This window comes from Oncorhynchus gorbuscha, linkage group LG16 (assembly GCF_021184085.1).
Source record: "Oncorhynchus gorbuscha isolate QuinsamMale2020 ecotype Even-year linkage group LG16, OgorEven_v1.0, whole genome shotgun sequence".
NCBI lineage: Eukaryota > Metazoa > Chordata > Actinopteri > Salmoniformes > Salmonidae > Oncorhynchus > Oncorhynchus gorbuscha.
In genome coordinates this window covers 30,370,679-30,389,176 of record NC_060188.1, presented here as the reverse complement: position 1 = coordinate 30,389,176, position 18,498 = coordinate 30,370,679, and the positions used below count along the sequence as shown (strand labels likewise).

The 18,498-nt window shown below is 44.8% G+C and overlaps 1 pseudogene; it reads right to left on the bottom strand.

The window, feature by feature from the left end:
- Positions 1 to 4,693: 4,693 nt before the first annotated feature.
- On the bottom strand, positions 4,694 to 6,082 carry LOC123998794 (annotated as a pseudogene).
- Positions 6,083 to 18,498: the final 12,416 nt, after the last annotated feature.

Genomic DNA, 18,498 nt, shown 5'->3' with positions numbered 1-18,498 from the left:
TCACCTCTCACAGTTCTGGGCGACTTTAACCTCCCCACGTCTACCTTTGACTCATTCCTCTCTGCCTCCTTCTTTCCACTCCTCTCCTCTTTTGACCTCACCCTCTCACCTTCTCCCCCTACTCACAAGGCAGGCAATACGCTCGACCTCATCTTTAGTAGATGCTGTTCTTCCACTAACCTCATTGCAACTCCCCTCCAAGTCTCCGACCGCTACCTTGTATCCTTTTCCCTCTCGCTCTCATCCAACACTTCCCACACTGCCCCTACTCGGATGGTATCGCAACGTCCCAACCTTCGCTCTCTCTCCCCCGCTACTCTCTCCTCTTCCATCCTATCATCTCTTCCCTCTGCTCAAACCTTCTCCAACCTATCTCCTGATTCTGCCTCCTCGACCCTCCTCTCCTCCCTTTCTGCATCCTTTGACTCTCTATGTCCCCTATCTTCCAGGCCGGCTCGGTCCTCCCCTCCCGCTCCGTGGCTTGACGACTCATTGCGAGCTCACAGAACAGGGCTCCGGGCAGCCGAGCGGAAATGGAGGAAAACTCGCCTCCCTGCGGACCTGGTATCCTTTCACTCCCTCCTCTCTACATTTTCCTCCTCTGTCTCTGCTGCTAAAGCCACTTTCTACCACTCTAAATTCCAAGCATCTGCCTCTAACCCTAGGAAGCTCTTTGCCACCTTCTCCTCCCTCCTGAATCCTCCTCCCCCCTCCTCCCTCTCTGCAGATGACTTCGTCAACCATTTTGAAAAGAAGGTCGACGACATCCGATCCTCGTTTGCTAAGTCAAACGACCCCGCTGGTTCTGCTCACACTGCCCTACCCTGTGCTCTGACCTCTTTCTCCCTCTCTCTCCAGATGAAATCTCGTGTCTTGTGACGGCCGGCCGCCCAACAACCTGCCCGCTCGACCCTATCCCCTCCTCTCTTCTCCAGACCATTTCCGGAGACCTTCTCCCTTACCTCACCTCGCTCATCAACTTATCCCTGACCGCTGGCTACGTCCCTTCCGTCTTCAAGAGAGCGAGAGTTGCACCCCTTCTGAAAAAACCTACACTCGATCCCTCCGATGTCAACAACTACAGACCAGTATCCCTTCTTTCTTTTCTCTCCAAAACTCTTGAACGTGCCGTCCTTGGTCAGCTCTCCCGCTATCTCTCTCAGAATGACCTTCTTGATCCAAATCAGTCAGGTTTCAAGACTAGTCATTCAACTGAGACTGCTCTTCTCTGTATCACGGAGGCGCTCCGCACCGCTAAAGCTAACTCTCTCTCCTCTGCTCTCATCCTTCTAGACCTATCGGCTGCCTTCGATACTGTGAACCATCAGATCCTCCTCTCCACCCTCTCCGAGTTGGGCATCTCCGGCGCGGCCCACGCTTGGATTGCGTCCTACCTGACAGGTCGCTCCTACCAGGTGGCGTGGCGAGAATCTGTCTCCTCACCACGCGCTCTCACCACTGGTGTCCCCCAGGGCTCTGTTCTAGGCCCTCTCCTATTCTCGCTATACACCAAGTCACTTGGCTCTGTCATAACCTCACATGGTCTCTCCTATCATTGCTATGCAGACGACACACAATTAATCTTCTCCTTTCCCTCTTCTGATGACCAGGTGGCGAATCGCATCTCTGCATGTCTGGCAGACATATCAGTGTGGATGACGGATCACCACCTCAAGCTGAACTTCGGCAAGACGGAGCTGCTCTTCCTCCCGGGGAAGGACTGCCCGTTCCATGATCTCGCCATCACGGTTGACAACTCCATTGTGTCCTCCTCCCAGAGCGCTAAGAACCTTGGCGTGATCCTGGACAACACCCTGTCGTTCTCAACTAACATCAAGGCAGTGGCCCGTTCCTGTAGGTTCATTCTCTACAACATCCGCAGAGTACGACCCTGCCTCACACAGGAAGCGGCGCAGGTCCTAATCCAGGCACTTGTTATCTCCCGTCTGGATTACTGCAACTCGCTGTTGGCTGGGCTCCCTGCCTGTGCCATTAAACCCCTACAACTCATCCAGAACGCCGCAGCCCGTCTAGTGTTCAACCTTCCCAAGTTCTCTCACGTCACCCCGCTCCTCCGCTCTCTCCACTGGCTTCCAGTTGAAGCTCGTATCCGCTACAAGACCATGGTGCTTGCCTACGGAGCTGTGAGGGGAACGGCACCTCAGTACCTCCAGGCTCTGATCAGGCCCTACATCCAAATAAGGGCACTGCGTTCATCCACCTCTGGCCTGCTCGCCTCCCTACCACTGAGGAAGTACAGTTCCCGCCCAGCCCAGTCAAAACTGTTCGCTGCTCTGGCTCCCCAATGGTGGAACAAACTCCCTCACAACGCCAGGACAGCGGAGTCAATCACCACCTTCCGGAGACACCTGAAACCCCACCTCTTTAAGGAATACCTAGGATAGGATAAAGTAATCCTTCTCACCCCCCCTTCCCCCCTTAAAATATTTAGATGCACTATTGTAAAGTGGCTGTTCCACTGGATGTCATATGGTGAATGCACCAATTTGTAAGTCGCTCTGGATAAGAGCGTCTGCTAAATGACTTAAATGTAAATGTAAATGTAATATTATACACACTCTAGAAAAGGGTTCTATATAGAACCTTCAGGGGTGCCATATATGAAACAATCAATAAAACCCTTTTTGTTTCAATCTAGAACTTTTTACTTATAAAGAACAATATTACCTATAAAACATGTTTTAATAAACGTTTATGCAAAATGTAACTACAACATGCTACCATGACACGTATATTCTTGGCATTTTGGTGAAATTCTTCTGAGAATGTCTCAGGATGCCCTCTATTTCAACTCTCAAGACCTCCCGTGCGCTGATTTCTGAAATAAAAAGCAGGAAACGAATATATTTTATTTTATTTTAAAATTAAACATGGCACACATAGGCTTACATCATAGGTATAGGGACCCAAAAACCCCAAAAATAAAGGTACAGTGTATTCAACTAAGGTACAGTGTATTCAACTAAGGTACAGTGCATTCAATTAAGGTACAGTGCATTCAACTAAGGTACAGTGCATTCAACTAAGGTACAGTGCATTTGGAAAGTGTTCAGACCCATTGACTTATTCCACATTTTGTTACGTTACATCCTTATTCAAAAACAATTTTTTTTAAAGAATTTTCTTCAATCTTGACACAATACACGATAATGAGAAAGCAAGGTAATCAGAAAAGTTTGCAATAACAATTCTCTCCACATACTGTCCATAATGTAAATGCATCCAATCACACACACACACACACACACACACACACACACACACACGCACGCACGCACGCACGCACGCACGCACGCACGCACGCACGCACACACACACACACACACACACACACACACACACACACACACACACACACACACACACACACACACAGAAGTAGTGTTTTCTTTGCAGCAATTCCACCACGAAGGACTGTCTCTCCTGAACACTTGATGTTGAAATGTGTTTGTTACATGAACTCTGTGAAGCATTTATTTGGGCTGCAATTTCTGAAGCTGGTAACTCTAATGAACTTCTCCTCTGCAGCAGATGTAACTCTGTGTCTTCCTTTCCTGTGGTTGTCCTCATGAGAGCCAGTTTCATCATAGCGCTTGATGGTTTTTGCAACTGCACTTGAAGAAACATTCAATGTTCTTGAAATTTCCCTCATTGACTGACATTCATGTCTTAAAGTAATGATGGACTGTCACTTCTCTCTGCTTATTTGAGCTGTTCCCGACAGAAATATGGACTTGGTATTTTAGAAAATAGTGCTATATTTTGTATACCACCCCTACCTTGTCACAACACAACTGATTGGCTAAAATACATTAAGAAGGAAAGACATTCCACAAATTAACTTTGAACAAGGACCACCTGTTAATTGAAATGCATTCCAGGTGACTACCTCCTGAAGCTGGTTCAGAGAATGCTAAGAGTGTGCAAAGCTGACATCAAAGCTGGGTGTATACTTTGAAGAATTTCAAATATAACATATATTTGGATTTGTTTAACAATTTTTTTGGTTACTACATGATTCCATATGTGTTATTTCATAGTGTTGATGTCTTCACTATTATTCTGCAATGTAGAAAATAGTAAAGATAAAGAAAAACCCTGAGGTGTGTCCAAACTTTTTGACTGGTACTGTGTATATATACTACGGACTCCGACATATTTCTATGTTTCTTATGTCCATTCATTTTCTTTTAGATTTGTGTGTATTGTTTTGTATTGTCAGATATTACTGCAGTGGTAGAACTAGAAAAACAAGCATATAGCTACAGCCGTTAAAACATCTGATAAATGTGTGTATTTGATAAATGACAATTTATTTGATTAAAAAAGATTGCAGCTGTAGAGGACACATTTATTTAATTATAATATATTTCATTATTACAATAACAAACATTTCCTATTAGGTTGCAATAATAAATACAGTTTGCAATGGCCTTCATGAATACAAAAAAAATGCACGGAAACATTGATACATTAGGCTTTGTATAGCCTTAGTCAATCACATCATTATTCAGAATAAAGAAATGATTTACTCCTCGGAGTTGTGAACATGACTAAACAATAAATACGTTAAAAAAACAAATGAGTAAACATGTAAAAATAAATAGTTAGAAATATGAATAGATAAATAGATATATAAATAAATCATATCTACACAACACACACATAACGCTCATTGGCTACTTAATGTTGTGTCTAGTCTTTGTAGGTGTGCCAGCACCACTGTCCTTATGTCTTCCCAGCCGCTTGCGCTGTATTCCTGCATAAACGAAATACACTTGTTAAGATTTTAGAATAGAAACATGTTGTATCATCACATAAATACATCCAGATTAGGTGAATGTACTCTCTTTGTAAGACAAAATGGATCAACCTACCTCGCGTTTCAAGTAATGCTTCAGGAACTTGAAGTGAAGGCTCATCTTTTTGTTCACTCTGTTGACAGATTTTGATAGTCGAGTTTTCATTAGCCTTTACCTGTTAGGATAAAATACAAATACAAATTCATTCAATATTATGATTTGAATAACATCTAACCACTTTTATTATCATCTAATAGGATAGGATAATGTTTTCCGTTTTGCATTAATGTTAAGGGGCGAAAATCACAAATGACATACGCATTGGTCCAGCTCCGAGGTCTGGCGATAGAGGTCATTCATAAACTTGTCAACTCCTTTCTGGTCCCAGGCGGTGGACTCATATTTACCACTGCTGTACAATTTCTTTATAGCGTTCAGAGTATGCGAAATGAAGGCCATCTGTTCGTCAGCCTAGAAGAAGAGGGATTTGTATTAGTGTATGCCTTATGAATTGATGGCAAATATTAGAAAATTATAGCAAATTGTATATTCGTTATAAAGTAATTATATACAGTGCATTCGGTAATTGTTCAGAACCATTCACTATCTGTGTTACGTTACAGCCTTATTTTAAAATGTAATAAATATGATTTCATTCATCAATCTACACACAATAACCCATAATGACCAAGCCAAAACATGTTTTTCGAAATTTTTGCTAATTCATTAAAAACAAAAGACTGTTTTTGCCATTTTAGAAATTGTCTGTAACGTAACAAATTGTGGAAAAGGTTAAGGGGTCTGAATACTTTCCGAATTCAGTGTTTAATCCACTCTTAGAAAAAAAAGTTATGGGTAGAACAATACATTTTTTATGAATATTTCTTACCTTGAAATTATTGACTTGTCTGTATTGATAGTCAGGGAAAGTGATCTGAGGTCCTCGAGAGACTTCATGACCCTGTATTGCCAAAACATATTGCAATATTATTACTGTACAAAAAGGAGTCAGGTAAATTAAATAAAACATAGCAGCTCAAGAAATGTTGAAAAATTGACATGAGCTCAATGACCAGGAACAAGTGAATAAACATGACCCTATATCCTACCATTTTCTTAAGCATCGTTATGGTGTTGTTGCTAAACACTTGGAACATGCTCGGAGACCGGGGCAGTGTCCTCATCCACGTGCATCCTATGACTTTATCCCAGGTGCAAATCGTCATGACCAAGCACATCCAAAAGCTGATTGAACCCATTTTAGCGTAGGTCTACTGTAGTTCTCGGTCTGTTCGCAATCAACGTTGGTGCACTTCCGAAAGATAGACTTCTTCGTTTTATTCCGACAAAAGTAAGTTTTCATAAAGAGGTAAAGTGTTCTTCCTGAATAATCAATTTCTCGAATACTCAAGTTCTGCCATTCTCCAACCTGCGTCGATCCTTTATACAACGAGTCTGCAAGGTATTCCAAAAGTGAAAGGTGGAAGTTCCCTTACACTTTCATACCTGAGTGTTGTTGTAGGTCTGGAGAAAATGCACGGAAAGGACAGGTGCATCGCTCGAATAATTGTTACATCTTAAGACATTTGTTTTTTAATGATGAAATATTTGCCTTTCAACCGGGATATTTTTTTATTTAAAAAAATAAACATGTGAATCCATCGGACTATGGCCTAGATACATATCACCATGTAGAACTAATTTAGTTTGGCCTTTCACTTCGAAAACCAAAGTATTTAAGGTTTGAAAACGCAACACCTTTTCATTTGCACACAGAAACGTTGGTGTCAACTACGTTGTAACCACCTGCTTAAAGGGTAATTGTGGTTTGTGGACCCCAACTGTCTATGTAAAGATACAGATCAACCTTGTATGGGTTGTATGAATTAGACACTCAACATGACTTTTCTAAATTTCTACATTTCGTTTTAGAAACAGGTTTGGTTGGTCTGAAATATTTTGATAGACCCCCTTCAATATGCTCCCGGTTTTCAGAAAAAGACACTGGTAGCCTATAAAGTGCACAGGCAGTAAAGACCTTGGTAATACTGCTTCAATTGGAGCCTATATTTCGGGGGGCTTTTGAATCTGGGCCAATAGGAATGTGTGCGTAAGATAGATCTTTCACGTAGATCATCTGTCAAAGTATTCAATATTCTTGTCTTTTAATGGATTTGCAAATACATCTTTTATTTATTCCTCCAGTTATGTAAGTTGATGGGACCTCTGCATCTATTACCTTTCCTCCCCAGCGACTGAAGAGTATAGGCTTTGTTTTAAGAGCGATTGGTACTCTACATTGAACTATCATTCAAATTCTAATAATGATTATGTTGCATAATATACAGTATATACTTTATATTATGAATAACTATATGAATAAACCATTTTGTACAGTGATATGATGCCACAGTCATATATATGACCTCTTGTCTAAAAGTCTATTCCAAAAGAGATTATTGTTTTTCATTGGAAACAGGAGACAAAGGGCTGTGAGACAGAGGTTTAGTCCTAGACACATGAAACGTGGAATGTATACGGAGGGTGCGGGGAAACAGGAGATGGACAGCAGAGAGGCTAAGGATTTTAGAGATGTGGAAAGGGCTGATGAAACGGGGGTAAAGTTCACGAGACTCCACCGGGAAGGGCTGGTCCTGAATGGAAAAATATACCTTCTGCACGAGCCGATAGCGGGGATCAGCAGTCCGTAGGGGACCGCCTGTCGCCGATACCGATACTCCGGGCTCTCTTCCAGGTACGGCAACAGCGGCAGACAAACATCGGGGCAGAGGGTATGCTAACTTCTTCCTCTTGCTCAGGAAAGAGCGGGGGCTGATATCCCAAGTAACACTTGAAGGGCGATTAGGGAAGGGTGTTACGGGCGTATTCCACCCACACAAGTTGCTGGCTCCAGGTGGTGGCGTTGGCAGAGACGAGGCAATGAAAAGCCGTCTCCAAGTCCTGACTGGCTCGCTCCGACTGACCGTTAGATTAGGGGTGAAAACCAGAGGACAGGCTGTCACGAGACCAAATGAGGGTGCAGAATGCCTTCCAGAACTGAGAACCGCGATTGGGGACCAAGTCAACCGGAAGTCCATGTATATGGAAGAAGTGCTGCAGCATGAGCTGAGCTGTCTCCTTGGCTGAGGGTAACTTGGGAAGGGGAATAAAATGGGTGGATAGAAGACCTATCCACCACTGTCAGGATCGTGGTAATGCTATCTGATAGAGAAAGACCAGTAACAATTTTTATTTTATTTTTAATTTCACTTTTATTTAACCAGGTAGGCCAGTTGAGAACAAGTTCTCATTTGCAACTGCGACCTGGCCAAGATAAAGCATAGCAGTGTGAACAGACAACACAGAGTTACACATGGAGTAAACAATTAATAAGTCAATAACACAGTAGAAAAAAGGGGAGTCTAGATACATTGTGTGCAAAAGGCATGAGGAGGTAGGCAAATAATTACAATTTTGCGGATTAACACTGGAGTGATAAATGATCAGATGGTCATGTACAGGTAGAGAAATTGGTTCTGCAAAAGAGCAGAAAAGTAAATAAATAAAAACAGTATGGGGATGAGGTAGGTGAAAATGGGTGGGCTATTTACCAATAGACTTTGTACAGCTGCAGCGATCGGTTAGCTACTCAGATAGCAGCTGTTTGAAGTTGGTGAGGGAAATAAAAGTCTCCAACTTCAGCGATTTTTGCAAATCGTTCCAGTCACTGGCAGCAGAGAACTGGAACGAAAGGCGGCCAAATGAGGTGTTGGCTTTAGGGATGATCAGTGAGATACACCTGCTGGAGCGCGTGCTACGGATGGGTGTTGCCATCGTGACCAGTGAACTGAGATAAGGTGGAGCTTTACCTAGCATGGACTTGTAGATGACCTGGAGCCAGTGGGTCTGGCGACGAATATGTAGTGAGGGCCAGCCGACTAGAGCATACAAGTCGCAGTGGTGGGTGGTATAAGGTGCTATAGTGACAAAACAGATGGCACTGTGATAAACTGCATCCAGTTTGCTGAGTAGAGTGTTGGAAGCAATTTTGTAGATGACATTGCCAAAGTCGAGGATCGGTAGAATAGTCAGTTTTACTAGGGTAAGTTTGGCGGCGTGAGTGAAGGAGGCTTTGTTGCGGAATAGAAAGCCGACTCTTGATTTGATTTTCAATTGGAGATGTTTGATATGAGTCTGGAAGGAGAGGTTACAGTCTAGCCAGACACCTAGGTACTTATAGATGTCCACATATTCAAGGTCGGAACCATCCAGGGTGGTGATGCTGGTCAGGCGTGCGGGTGCAGGCAGCGAACGGTTGAAAAGCATGCATTTGGTTTTACTAGCGTTTAAGAGCAATTGAAGGCCACAGAAGGAGTGTTGTATGGCATTGAAGCTCGTTTGGAGGTTAGATAGCACAGTGTCCAAGGACGGGCCGGAAGTATATAGAATGGTGTCGTCTGCGTAGAGGTGGATCAGGGAATCGCCTGCAGCAAGAGCAACATCATTGATATATACAGAGAAAAGAGTCTGCCCGAGAATTGAACCCTGTGGCACCCCCATAGAGACTGCCAGAGGACCGGACAGCATGCCCTCCGATTTGACACACTGAACTTTGTCTGCAAAGTAATTGGTGAACCAGGCAAAGCAGTCATCCGAAAAACCGAGGCTACTGAGTCTGCCGATAAGAATATGGTGATTGACAGAGTCGAAAGCCTTGGCAAGGTCGATGAAGACGGCTGCACAGTACTGTCTTTTATCGATGGCGGTTATGATATCGTTTAGTACCTTGAGCGTGGCTGAGGTGCACCCGTGACCGGCTCGGAAACCAGATTGCACAGCGGAGAAGGTATTGTGGGATTCGAGATGGTCAGTGACCTGTTTGTTGACTTGGCTTTCGAAGACCTTAGAAAGGCAGGGCAGGATAGATATAGGTCTGTAACAGTTTGGGTCCAGGGTGTCTCCCCCTTTGAAGAGGAGGATGACTGCGGCAGCTTTCCAATCCTTGGGGATCTCAGACGATATGAAAGAGAGGTTGAACAAGCTGGTAATAGGGGTTGCGACAATGTCCAGAGAGATATGGGATGAGGGGCGGTGAGGAACAGGGAGTGCTTGAAGAAGGCCATCCGGAGCTTGCCGCAGAGTCTTATTTTGTGCACACAGCGCAGGCGGCGACATCATGAACCATGGAAGGCCACCAAAAGCGCCGGATGAAAGCCAGGGTTATTATTCACACAATTGGTTAATAATTATTTATTATTATTTATTTCTTGAATGAGGTCCAACTGTTTGCAAAAGTAGTGGTTCTCAGGATTTGAGAGCAACTTCCCCTATCTCTGTAATGTCAAAGGATAGTGGAGAGTGAATATCAAACAATGATTAAACCTCAGATCCACAAATGAGCTTTTAAAGCATGTCTGCGAGATTTTTTTAGATCAGATGAGGTGAATAAATAATCCCAAATCCCTGAATATCTTGAGTACGGTCAAGTATGGTAATTCATCTCTGGATTGTGTATAATTGCAATCAGAAGCTTAAAATATCTCGCAATCCTTCCTAAATGAGCTGTGGAAGTAAGTGAATGGAAACTCAGGAATGTCACTATGAGGATAAAGATTATTTTAAAATAGCTACAGTGTGTATTGGCTGAGCTGATAGAAAACTCTGCATGGATCAACACCATTGCCTTCACTCCACATTACAGGCCTGAATGACAAAGTGAAAAGTAGTAGACCTATTCAAAAATAACCCATTCTAAAACATCCATTTGGGTTGCAACATGGCAGTAATATTGCAAGACAACATGACAAATTCATGAACTTTTGTGTCTAAATAATAAATGTTGTGGCAAATCCAACACAACACATCACAGAGTGAAACTGTTGGTATTTTCAAGTTTTACAGTGGCTGCATCTGTCACGTTCTGACCTTTATTTCCTTTGTTTTGTCATTATTTAGTATGGTCAGGGAGTGAGTTGGGGTGGGCAGTCAATGTTTGTTTTTCTATGATTTTGGGATTTCTATGTTTCGGCCTAGTATGGTTCTCAATCAGAGGCAGGTGTCGTTAGTTGACTCTGATTGAGAATCATACTTAGGTAGCCCGGGTTTCACTGTTTGTTTGGGGGTGTTTGTTTCCATGTCTGTGTTTTTCACCACACGGTACTGTTTTGGGTTTCGTTCGGTCCACGTTTATTGTTTTTGTATTCAGTTGTGTTCATGTTGAGCATTTCTTATTAAAAGAACCATGGACACTTACGACGCCGCATATTGGTCCTCCGATCCTTCTCGCCTCTCCTCTTCAGACGAAGAGGAGGAAAAGCCTGACAGCATCATGTTATGGGTAGACTTGTCACCAGAAGGGACTGAGGAGTTTGTCGGGATCAAAATAAATATGAAAGGAGCAAAGCCAAGATGAAAAATTAGAGGAAAACATGCCTTAGTTCATTGAAGGCCTGACACTGGGTTAGCATTACATTTTTCCGTGGGACAATTACACACATTTTAAGGCAAAAGACACACCAGAATGGCTTTCGAAGTGGTGTTTAGTGTTCCTCAGTGGTCAAGTTAAAGACAATGTATGAATACTGCTATCTATCAATAATTCCCAACCAAATTGACTGAGCTTGAGAAATTTGATAAACTCCATGAGCTCCAAAAGTATTGGGACAGGACACGTTTGGTTGTTTTGGCTCTGTACTCCAGCACTTTGGATTTGAAATGATACATGACTATGAGGTTAATGTGCAGACTGTCAGCTTTCATTTGGTGGTATTTTCATCCATTTCGGTTTAACTGAAATTAATCCATTTTAGAATAAGGCTGTAACCTAACAACACTTTCCGAACGTACTGTATATGTGTCACGACTTCCACCGAAGGTGGCTCCTCTCCCGGTTCACGCCGTGCTCGGCGCTCGGCGTCGCTGGACTACTAGCTGCCACCGATCCCTTCTCTTTTTTGTTCGATGTCATAAGGTGAATGCACCAATTTGTAAGTCGCTCTGGATAAGAGCGTCTGCTAAATGACTTAAATGTAAATGTAACGTTTGGTTTTGTCTGGTTGTGCACCTGTGTCTAGTTTAGGTTATTAGTGGGGTATTTAATCTCGCCCTTCCCTCTTGGGTTTGTGCGGGAGTGTTTGTTAGCTGTCATTTGTTTGGGTTGCGTTTTGGGTTTGTTCTGTTGAACAGGTGTTTTTTCTGGACCGCGTTCCTGTTGTTTTGTGGCTACTGTTGTGGTCCTGTTCCTGTTCTTTGGACTTGTAATAAACACCCTTCCTTGCAATTCGCTCTCTCCTGTGCCTGACTCCACACCTACCTCTCCTAGGGAGATTTTGACAGAATCCTTCACCACAATCATGGAGTCAGCAGGAGAGGACACGCCCTCTCCGTCCATGGAGGAACGTGTCCTCTAGCATACAGCGGTGCTACACCGTCTGGGGACGGCCATGGATCCAGTGATGTCGAGAATTGAGAGATGGGAGAGGAGCGGCCTCCCTACCCCGTCTTCAGCCACTCTCCAGCCTGCACCACCACCTTCTCTGGCGCTGTCCGGCCCCAGCGGGATTCGGCTCGCGCTCCCGAGGGAGTACGATGGCATGGCTGCCGGGTGTAAGGGGTTCCTGCTCCAGCTGGATCTTTACCTGGCGACCGTTCACCCGACTCCCTCGGGAGAGGAGAGTGTCAACGTCCTCGTCTCCTGCTTTTCGGGCAAAGCCCTGGAGTCGGCCAACGCGGTCTGGGAGGGTCCAGACTCAGCGAGGGACCATTACCCAGAGGTCAGAGGCTGTGTTCGATCACCCACCGGAGGGCAGAGCGGCGGGTGAATGGCTGTGTCATCTGAGGCAGGAGACGGGGAGCGCGCAGGACTTCCCTCTGGAGTTCCTTACCCTGGCCGCCGGTGCAGGGTGGAATGACAGGGCCCTGATGGACACTATAAGTGTAGACTGCGAGAGGACGCCCACAAGGAGCTAGCTTGTCGAGACACCACCCTCACTCTGGACCAACTGATCGACATGTCCATCAGGCTGGACAACTTGCTGGCAGCTCGTGGGTATCCAGATAGGGTTCTGTTCATTCCACCGTCCAGCCCTCCCACTCCAACACCCATGGAGTTAGGGGGTGATGCAGCTAGGGCGACCGGAGGAGGAGCATCCTGTAACGGCTGTCGTTGGTGGAAGACGGAGTAGACCAAAGCGCAGTGTGGTACGTGTTCATGATGCCTTTAATAAACTGAACACTGAATACAAACAAACAAAAGAATAAATGAAAACCGAAATAGTCCCGTATGGTGAAAACACTGAAACGGAAAATAATCACCCACAAATCAAAATGGGAAAACAGGCTACCTAAGTATTGCTCTCAATCAGAGACAATGATAGACAGCTGCCTCAGATTGAGAACCATACCAGGCCAAACACATAGAAAAAGAAAACCTAGACCTACAACATAGAATACCCACCCACATCACACCCTGACCAAACAAAAAATAGAAACATACAAAGCAATCTACGGTCAGAGCGTGAAACCTCCTCCTGCACCAGTTGTGGTCGGAGAGGGCAAACTTCCGAACGGTGTTGGAGGAGCTCGTCTGGGAGTCAAGAGGGCAGACAGAGCACTGCTCCGACACCTCAGGTGAGTCAGCACCAGGATCACACTGAGCTCCCTGATGGTCATTTGTATGTGTTGATTTCCTTTCTTGAGTTTTCCCCTCATTCCCAGCATAAGGCGCTAGTAGATTCTGGCGCAGAGGGAAGTTTTATGGACCACGGAGCGGGTTTGCGCTTAAGTTAGGGATTCCCTTGGTTCAGATGGACCAACCCTTCCCCGTGCACGCCCTACATAGTCGACCATTAGGGTCAGGGCTGGTCAGAGAGGCCACGGTTCCACTGGACATGGTGATGAAGGGGGGTCATGAGGAGCGGATTAGTCTCTTCCTCGTTGATTCTCCTGCGTTTCCACCGGTGCTGGGGATTCCATGGTTGGCTTATCACAATCCTAATATTTTGCGGAAACAGGGGGCTCATGAGGGATGGTCATATGAGTGCTCAGGTAGGTGTGTGGGAGTTTCCATCAGTGCGACGATGGTGGAGAGTCCAGACCAAGTCTCCACCATGCGGCTTCCCCCCGAATATGCCGATTTGGCTATCGCTAAATGTGAAAAGAGGTCGACCCAATTACCATATCATCGACGAGGGGATTGTGCGATAAACCTCCAGGTGAACTCCACACTTCCCAGGAGTCACGTGTTTCCCCTGTCACAGGACAAGATGGTGGCTATGGAGACATATGTCACAGAATCTCTGGGACAGGGGTACATTCAGCCCTCCACGTCACCCGCCTCCTTGAGTTTCTTTTTTTGTGAAGAAGAAGGCTAGGCTTGAGGTCTGCGTCCGTGTATAGACTACAGAGGTCTAAATTCCATCACAGTGGGGTTCAGTTACCCGCTACCGCTCATCGCATTGCGGCCGTGCGTAATTGGCTGACTCCGACCACAGTAAAGAAGGTGCAGCGTTTTTTAGGGTTTGACAATTACTACCGGAGGTTTATCCGGGGTTTTGGTTAGGTGGCTGCTCCCATTACCTCACTGCTGAAGGGGGGGCCTGTGCGTTTGCGGTGGGCGGCGGAGGCTGACATGGTGTTTGGTCGTCTGAAGGCGTTCTTTACCGATGCTCCCGTATTGGCGCATCCTGACCCCTCTTTGGCATTCATAGTGGAGGTGGACGCGTCCGAGGCTGGTGTTGGCATCATGCTATCACAGTCCTTGGGCATGCCCCCGAAGCTTCGCCCCTGCACTTTCTTCTCTAGGAAGCTCAGTCCGGCAGAGCGAAACTATGATGTGGGGGACCGGGAGTGGTGGTAAAAGCTGGTGGTAAAAGCTCTGAAGGTGTGGCGACAATGGCTTGAGAGGGAAAAACACTCTTTTCTCATCTGGACTGACCACCGTAATCTGGAGTACATCCGGGCAGAGAGGAGACTGAATCCTCGTCACGCAAGGTGGGCGATGTTTTTCACCAGCTTTTGTTTCACCATCTCTTACAGACCAGGTTCACTGACGCACTGTCCCGTCTCAACGATACCGAGGAGTGGTCCATCGATCCCACCCCCATACTTCCGACTTCTTGGCTGGTGGCACCGGTGGTATGGGAGGTGGACGTGGAAATCGAGCAGGCTTCATGGTTAGGACCCACTCCAGCACAGTGTCCAGCTGGTCGGAGGTATGTCCCACTTGGTGTTCGCAATAGATTGATCAGGTGGGCCCACAAGCTACCCTCCTCTGGTCATCCGGGGATCGAGAGGACGTTGCAGCGTCTTAGGGGGAAGTACTGGTGGCCCACCTTGGCCAAAGACGTGAGGGTTTATGTTTCCTCCTGTTCGGTGTGCGCCCAGTGTAAGGCTCCTAGACACCTGTCCAGAGGGAAGTTTTACAGCCCCTCGCCGTTCCACAGCGGCCTTGGTCACACCTGTCGGTGGACTTCCTCACCGATCTTCCTCCATCACAGGGGAACACCACGATCCTGGTCGTTGTGGATCGGTATTCTAAGTCCTGCCGTCTCCTCCCTTTGCCCGGCTTTCCTGCGGCCCTACAAACTGCGGAGGCACTGTTTACACATGGCTTCCGGCACTACGGGGTGCCGGAGGAAAAAGTTTCTGATCTGGACCCATCTCTGCTAGGTGAGTTCCACCGCCTCCATCCGGATCGCCCTGCGCCTCACCCTCCAGGTCGTCCTCGAGGCTGTAATTTCAGCCCTTTTACTATGTATTTTCAAATATAGGCTCACAGTTTTCTAACACAGATGCTAAACATGAAACACATTACTATTTTGCTTGGTTGGTTGTTTTTGCTGTCCTTAGTACATGCATTCAGTCTCCTCTTACAGTGTGCTGATAACTCACCATCTGGTCCAGCAGGGAAAGGTATTCTGCGCTCAAGTGACCGTAGTGATGTGGGATCCAGTGACAGCAATGACACACGCTCTGCATACTGCAAATAATAAGAAAAATACACATCCAACCCTGCATTGTTTCAATTGTAAATAGCAGTTTGTTTCGCTATTAGTTTTCCATATGAGTTTGAACATATTAATTGTGTTAATTAAGTAGTTTTTTCTGGAATTGGGAAAGGGAAGACTGTATGGAGAATTTCCCACCGATCAACCTACCGGAGGCGGGGACTTCCATTTTCCAGATTAGCGCATGCAGCAATTGGAATTCCATGCCTGCTCCGTCTCCTGGACGAAAAAATTTAAGTAAATCTCTACACATTCTACTTGAAATCAGCTTTAAATTATAATTGAACCACAAAATGAGATTATCCCTTTTAGTTATCGGCTAGACTATTACTATAGCGACTATAGGCTATTCGCGAGCTTTGCTTTCAACTGCTAATAACTTCGCTTGAACCGAAAAAAAATTCCGATAACAATATCGTCGAAGTCGAAATAAAACCCACACTTCTTAAGAAATATAGCCATATAAGACATTCATTTAGTGGTTTTCGATCAAAGTTAGTCCGAACAATTGTTCCGTAGTCTTCTGCTGTTGCGCTACATTTGAAAAGTGAATGGGGAACGTCAGAGTCAATAACCACATCTCTCAACTTTAATTTTCATGATGACGTAACCAACTTTCACCTTACTGTTGTCAGCTGGGGGTGCAATGTTGACAAGCAACGACAACATATTTTGTTTGAACTTTCTATTTGTCTATTTGTTTTTTTTACACAGGGAAAATGAAAAATGATATGTGACAAAAGTACCTTGCTATAGGCTACGATATCAGGGATATATTCCCTACAGAGTCAATCTTTTTGACAGGGATATTCTATCTTTTTTAAATTTTTATAAATAAAATATTTTATGGGGTAGATCAGCTTTAATATTGCAGATAGATTGTAGCTTCCATCAATGTACTTGTCTGCATCACTTCCAATCGCCCGCGTGTGTGTGTGTGTGTGTGTGTGTGTGTGTGTGTGTGTGTGTGTGTGTGTGTGTGTGTGTGTGTGTGTGTGTGTGTGTGTGTGTGTGTGTGTGTGTGTGTGTGTGTGTGTGCGTGCGTGCGTGCGTGCGTGCGTGCGTGCGTGCGTGCGTGCGTGCGTGTGTGTGTGTGTGTGTGTGTGTGTGTGTGTGTGTGTGTGTGTGTGTGTGTGTGTGTGTGTGTGTGTGTGTGTGTGTGTGTGTGTGTGTGTGTGTGTGTGTGTCATAGTGCTATGCACGTTTTTGACTATGCAAGTCAAATCTTGGTATTGGTTCATTTCTCCCCTTTTCTACATAATATTGGGATTAATTTATAATATTCAAAGCCTGTTCAACTGTAAAGATCATATACTTTAGGGAAGTGGTCACCAAAACGGTCTGCACGGTCCTGGAGACAAGCAGGAGGAGGTGCAGGCTTTTGTTTCAACCCAGTTCGAAAACACCTGTTCCATCAGGGTCTTGATAAAATGTCATGGGTGGAATAGGCTGAAATTAAAGATGTAGCCTAATTATTCTGCTGCATTTATTCACTCCAACTCTCTGAGATGCTTTATAAATACGGGCCTTGGTGTTATTCTATATAGCCTTAATAGGACCAGCCATGAGGATTCATAATAGTGACACTTGAAACGTGATACCAAAGAGTCAGAGAGCTATATTTCCCATCACATATAGTTTTACAGATTTAAGTTAAGGGTTTAGGGGAATTGGTACCCTAGTAAGCAGGACAATAACAGTAGCAACAGGGCTACGGCCACAACACAGAACCACTGGTAGAATCTTTGCCGTGTGACTATGTTCAAAGTGTTGAAGTCGCTGACGTCTTCATGGGTTTTTGCGCTAGTAGTGATACCTGTCAATGGTGCTGAAACGTCTTCTTACGTCACATGACACGCCTGTGTTGGACGCATTTTCGCAAGTTGTGCGATGTCATCAGTTCCAGTCTTCTCCCCAGTAATCATAGACACCTTTGGCCGACATATAGAATTGGGAATATGTAGTGTTTCCTCTGCAGCAATTCGACCATGAAGGACTGACTCCAGCAGTCTCCCCTGAACACTTGATGTTGAGATGTGTTTGTTACTTGAACTCTGTGAAGCATTTATTTGGGCTGCAATTTCTGAAGCTGGTAACTCTAATGAACTTCTCCTCTGCAGCAGATGTAACTCTGTGTCTTCCTTTCCTGTGGCTGTCCTCATGAGAGCCAGTTTCATCATAGCGCTTGATGGTTTTTGCAACTGCACTTGAAGAAACATTCAATGTTCTTGAAATTTCCCTCATTGACTGACATTCATGTCTTAAAGTAATGACGGACTGTCACTTCTCTTTGCTTATTTGAGCTGTTCCTGACAGAAATATGGACTTGGTATTTTAGAAAATAGTGCTATATTTTGTATACCACCCCTACCTTGTCACAACACAACTGATTGGCTAAATTACATTAAGAAGGAAAGACATTCCACAAATTAACTTTTAACAAGGTACACCTGTTAATTGAAATGCATTCCAGGTGACTACCTCCTGAAGCTGGTTCAGAGAATGCCAAGAGTGTGCAAAGCTGACATCAAAGCTGGGTGAATACTTTGAAGAATTTCAAATATAACATATATTTGGATTTGTTTAACAATTGTTTTGGTAACTACATGATTCCATATGTGTTATTTCATAGTGTTGATGTCTTCACTATTATTCTGCAATGTAGAAAA